Source organism: Corvus hawaiiensis, chromosome 4 (assembly GCF_020740725.1).
Source record: "Corvus hawaiiensis isolate bCorHaw1 chromosome 4, bCorHaw1.pri.cur, whole genome shotgun sequence".
Classification (NCBI taxonomy): Eukaryota; Metazoa; Chordata; class Aves; order Passeriformes; family Corvidae; genus Corvus; species Corvus hawaiiensis.
Window position 1 is genome coordinate 19,995,715 of NC_063216.1, and position 5,976 is coordinate 20,001,690.

The 5,976-nt window shown below is 46.0% G+C and overlaps 1 long non-coding RNA gene across 2 annotated transcripts; it reads right to left on the minus strand.

Moving 5' to 3' along the window:
* On the minus strand, nt 1-5,399 carry LOC125325556. 2 transcript variants are annotated; one of them, XR_007203386.1, is made up of 2 exons: nt 1,064-5,399; nt 1-291 (listed from the first exon to the last, which is right to left on the minus strand). It is a non-coding gene; the product is annotated as an uncharacterized LOC125325556 (long non-coding RNA). The 2 variants fall into 2 exon arrangements; XR_007203387.1 differs by having other exon boundaries at nt 834-5,399.
* Between the last annotated feature and the right edge of the window lie 577 nt (nt 5,400-5,976).

Consider the following 5,976-nt stretch of genomic DNA (forward strand, 5'->3'; position numbering starts at 1 on the left):
TCTGATTAAAAATAGTGTTTCCCTTTATTACTCTGATTCAAAGGTACACCCAGGATGGTAAGGCCTGCAAACTCTTGCAGAAACAATTATAGGCAGTGTAACGACTACCAAGAGAACTGTTCCAGTTAGAGTTGTTATTCTGTGTCTGTGCAACAAAGTGTTGGTGTGTGTAGCCACTCTGAAAATGGACAATTCCTTGCTCCTTAATTGGGTGTTTCTTACATTGTCCCATGGTCAGTCTTATCTGGAAGCTGCAGTTACCAGCTGGAGTGATGACTTGATCCAAATTGGCTGTAAAAATGCACACGTGTTGCGTATCAGGAAGTGTCCACAAGCGACAAACCCGTTGAACACCTTGGTAAGGCACATGGGAATAGGGTGGGTATTCCCGGGAGAGATGGGGTGAGGCTGCCAGACATGTGCTACATGGGGAGGAGACCTGACTGGGCTCAGGGTGAGTGCAGCACTACTGGGTTGGGTGAGGAAGTTTTCACTTGACACAGAGGAAAGCAGCCCATCAGTGAGAGTGCAAAGAATGAGGAAGCAGGCTGGTCTCAGCACCCTGTGCCCTTCACTGGCCTTGATTATGGAAAAAACTTTTTTTTTTTTAAAGAGAGTAGTTGTGATCTTAAGCATGCAAAGTAATGCTCACTATTTAATAAGCACTTTGCCTACTGCCACAAGCAATATCGTTTTGCCACTGTGATTTATGTCAGCACAAGGTGTGTTGATGGTTCAGTCTACTGCAGGCACTCCTTAAGCAGGCGGGGAATACCAAGTTCATCTGTTGGAGAAAAAGCAGCATAAGGCAGCTCCACCTCCCTCAGTCTGACCTGCTGTTAACTTTTCTCTTTCCAAGCTTTCTTTCAAAGTTCGAAGTCCAAGCTTCTCACACTAGACTATATTTGAATGTAACACAGCAAAAGTTCAGGAAAGCTGAGGACCGCACACCATAACAATTACAAAACCTCTTTTAATAAGTATTCTTCCCAGAAATATGAGAGCTTTTCTATGACAGTCTTATTAAATGCAGTTCAGAAATAAAAAAAAATCCAATACCTACCTTCAGTGTAAATAAGTGAAGCAAGTTTAAAGGCCAATCCCCAAAAATCTTCAGAAGCAAGCTCATTATTCACAGCAACACAATGACACCTGAAGACACCTGGGGCTGTAGCACTCTCCATTCTTGTCTCCTAACCAGCAAGACACACCAACGTGAAATACAGTCAGCAGACCGCCTTCTAATAGGCAACATAGGGTTCATATGCTCGGCCTCTGGATGAGCTCTGGCTGCCAAAAGCAGGCAAGACAGCAATGACACAGGGCGTGGGAGGGCTGGAGAACCAACTCTAGAGCAGCAGGTAGCTCTGGAAATCCATAGGCTGGAGGAAAAAAGCTGGAGACAGTGGTGAAGAACCAGTGGAAGGGCAGTGAGAAGTAAGAAGACAGGAACAGTGAAGCTTGTTTTAGGAAAGGAGAGTGATCAGTGCCACACACCATGACTCCCTGCTCACTCACTGATGTACAGACACTGTTACAGTCCCCCATGCCCCATTTTGTACCCAGCCTACCATCCCCTTAGCAGCTGAGCAAGCCAGTTAGTCCTTCAAGCCATGCCCAAACATAATCTTTCCACCCTAAAATCCACCAAAACATGCTCTGCCCCATCAAGCACAACCTCTGAAAAACACAACTTACAGTTTGTACACCAAGCAAGTCCCAGTGGCTGCTTCCATCTCCGTGCCTAGATTCCAGCAAAACCATTAGAAACACAGTCTGGGCTGGGGCTGGCAGGGGTGAGTGACTCTGGCACTCAGAGGCACAGGACTGTAAGTAAAGAGCATCAGCTCTTCAGATTCTGAAGTCAGGGTTAGAGATTGGGACACCAAGGACTAAAGAGCACCACCTCTTGCTCTTCAGGGCAAGCCTGAGTGCTGGTACTCAGTAAGGCAGAGTGCTTCTGCTTGTGTTTCAAGGAATGCTGGCTGATAGTTTATCCTTAAGGCTAGAATCAGGCTGTGGGGTAAAAAGGGCTTAAAGTGTAGGATTATTCCTGAATAATGTGAAGATTGTGGAGAAACTATAAGGCCTGCCACCTGTTTCTTATCATTATGAGATAAACGTGCAAAGGCACTTGAGTCAACCACTTCAAGTGGCTTCTGATGAGGTCTGTAGGGATGATGGATGTGCTCAGCCTTAAGCTCGGGGTGAAGTATTGCCATGGGTGGACAGTGGAAGGTGCAAAAAACACCAAGAACAGGAAGAAGATCTTGGGACTGAGGAACTGGAATGATAGGAAGATGATACAGTTGCCTAGTACTGTAATACATGCTTGTGCATGTATGGGTCAGGTACAGCTCACTGTTGTATGGGCCAGTATAGAGTCAGGATCACAGTGGGGTTTGGGTCATGGTGCTAAGTACAGGTCACATTAGCCAAGGCCATTCCTAGGGACTGAATGTGGGAATTCTTCTGTGGTTGAAGTTAGCAATCAAATAAGCAGAGTGCATGGAATTCATTTCACTCTGCACACTCTACAGAAGGAATCTACAGGCACGTCATCTTCACAGATAACCTTTGCTGTGCAACATCTTTCATCTGTTAGTCTGTTATTCTCTAGCCATTCACAGACCTTCAGCAAGGTCCACGGGGCTGAGGGCTGCTATCAGCAGGGAAAAGTGGTTTATTGGTAGCTCTAGAATGTTGAGTTATGATTACAGGTGGGGGTCTTAGCAAGAAACCTGTTCTTATCAAAGACATAACCACCAGCACACTGCACATTAGTGGAGAAGAGGGCATGGGAGAAGAGGGCACTCATTGTCGCACAATGAAAGCATCCAAAGCCCATGGCTGGCTTTGTGTATCTCCCAGCGCACACACCATACACTGTACATGGCATAAAGGGAGGATGAAGAAGGGAGAGCGGGGCAGGGAGGTTGCCAGAAGGGAGAAAGGGGAGTTTTTGGGGACTTCTGCCTGAACTACATACATGTACCCACAAATATGCCTACTTGTCTCTTTGGAGGTGGGGACAACTCACAGCCATCAGTCACAGGATGGTGGCTGTCACCCAGCAGGACATGGATGGCTAAATAAACACCAGAGATGATATCCAGCAGTCAAAGAGATGGCCCAGCAGCAACTGAGGCTAGGGAGAATCAGAAAGAAAAATCAGACATTGATGGCCGTGAAAAAATCAGATAAACTGTTGGGAAAACATGGGGGTAGAGGGACTTTCCCCATGTTTGGTCATTTCTTCAGTGTATTTATGTACATTTTGGCAAAACACTCATTTTTAAAATCACTTATTTTCACATCAATAGGCTCAAGGCTACCGAAAAGCAAAGCTCTGGACTGAAAAAGTGTTCCAGTTCTCTGTAGGAAGCTGTCAGAAATATACCCAGAATTGGCAGTATGATCTTTTTATCTGCAGAGAAAATACTGAGTCATGTTGCCAGCCCACACACGTTTAACAAAAATAAAAGCAGACCAACGATTCAAAATTCTCCCACTCATCATTTAAAGAAAACAGAAGTCATTCAGTCATGCCTCATGCTTCAGAGACCTTTAGAAAACACCCAGTGCAGGGAACATTTGCCCACGTCGTGCCCACGCACCGTTTCAAACCGGCGATGTCATTTGCAACTTGTTCACTCACAGGTCTGGGCACTGTTTGCTTCAGCATCCTCAGAGGAAGTCGCCGAGACTTACAGGTTTCTGCTGAAAACATGACACGATAGCTGGAGCCTCAGCCCTTCTGTGAGCAACGCTGAAATGATGTAACACAGTGTGCCTGGCTTGAATCCCTGGAGAAGGCAGGAAAGTGCCGTGCGCTTCATGGCAGCACAAACTTAAGCTCTAGTTTGAATAAGAGGCTACTGTGCTCTTCCTTCAGGGGTTAATCTTGTACTGAAGCATTGGCTCTCCTGTGCTGAGTTCCTCAATCATTCATTGAAGAGGGAGGTATTTGCACAAACATCAAGACTGAGGGAATTACCTAGGAAATCCTTCTTCTTTTAACCCTTCCCACACAGTCCCCTAGCAAGGAAAAGCTGGTTTCTGCATTTCACCCAGCTGCTGGCAACATCTCTTCCTCCTTCAGTTCTAAAAGCTGCTTGAAGTATTAATAGCTGAACCTGGATGAGTGGCAGCCAGCCCAGCTCATGACGGAGGGGGAGACGTCACCACACAGAGCACGCACAGATGGAGTTACACAATCTCTGTGGTGTTGAAAGCGGCACTGGAAACTTGTCAGGAGCCCAAAGACCAGAGCTAATTTGTATTTCCTATTGCACAGCATGATTTTAATCAGAGCGAAAAGCGCCCAGTTGTGTTTTATGTACGGAGTGTTATAAGCAGGGACAAGTTAACAGAGCAACTAGGGGCAGGACATGCTCTGAGGACAGCACAGAGGAACATTAGATGGGGAATATACCAAATTTATCAGCATTTCCTTTATAGTTCATTGGGATATGAAGCAAGAGAATAAGAGGTAACTTTCATGAAAATTCCGTCATTGCCCAATTCTCTTTATAAGAAGAAGAAAAAAAAAAAAAAAGTAAAAAAGACACCTGCAAAAAACTTGAAGATGAGCTTATTTCAGAAAGCTCTTTCCAAAAGTTCTAGATGTGCCACCAAGTAAAATATGGCACTGAGGAAACCCATCTCACTTGCAGCCAGTATTTGACAGCAGTCAAGTCTAAGTGATCTCTAACATAAGCTGCTTGGCTTCAGCTGCAGATAAGTGTGTGTGAGGTCCTCTTTACAGTTGGATTTCTGCCTCGTTGAGAGCACGGTACAAAGGACTGGCACAGACCCCAAGCACCACTGTTCCCAAAACAGGCAGCTCACCTCCAGCACCCCCTTTCTGTGATGGCTGGAGAGCAGGAGTTGGGAGCCATTTGGTCACCTTGCCCCAGCTGGGCTCACAGCCATGCTCCCTCCCCGACACACAGCATTGGGATGCACCTTTGTGTCCCAGCAGCATGTGCCAGAGAGGGAATGAGGCACCAGGTTAGTAGGACAGCAAATACACCTTGACATTTCTTGATTGGTTTGCTTTGTACTCCCTGCAGATTTACTGGAAACTCAGAGGTGGGGTTTGCTGCTCTGGGAGTGCTATCATTGGAGAAAATCCTTCATTTCAGCCTTCCTCTCTTTACCCACTGGGAATAAATGCTCCTTTCCCCGCCTCAGTTCAGCTTTATCCCTTGACAGCTGAGAAAAAGAAAGAAAGGGGAAAAAAAGAAATCAAACCTTGGACCTTTATTTTGCTCTGGAGAGCAAATGTCTAGTTCAGAGTGGGATAAACTGCATGTCAGGGATATAAAAGGAAGCCTGTCAGACAAGCTTATCTGTAGCTTCCTATATTCAGTCCGATAAATCCTATCCCCGAAGCATTTTCCCCACCAGCTAGGCCCTTTCTATTGTAGCCCCTGAAATCAGCACCCTCTCTGCTCTCATTCCTCCTCCACATGCTCCTTTACCCCCCTCCCCCATACACATTTGTCCCCCCAACTCAAACAGCTCCCCAAGGAGCTCAGGCACCACCTATGTTCGGAGATGGGAAAAGGGAAGAGCGAGTCAGCTGAATATGCAAACAATCCTATTTGCACCCCAGCATGTACAATTCAGGTCTTTGTCAGCATGATGGAGTGCACTCTATCCAGTTTGTTTTTCTCCTCTGGGATTATCATCCACACCCTTCCCACATGAGCATTATCAAATGCTGTACCTGAATCAGCCTTGTCAAGACAGGCTGACTGCTGCCTGGTTAATACCTGTCCACCAGCTGCCTATTTGCTTTGTTTAAAAATTATAGCCAGTCATAAAATGTAATGTAGCACCTACAGCAGCCATTAAAAAAAACCAAAAAACAACAACCAAACAAACACCAAAAGCATTTTTCTGGTGTCACTGAGGCACTGGATGGAAGTGGTTTTAGTTGCACAAGCCCCCCTTGGATGCAGCCCTGCC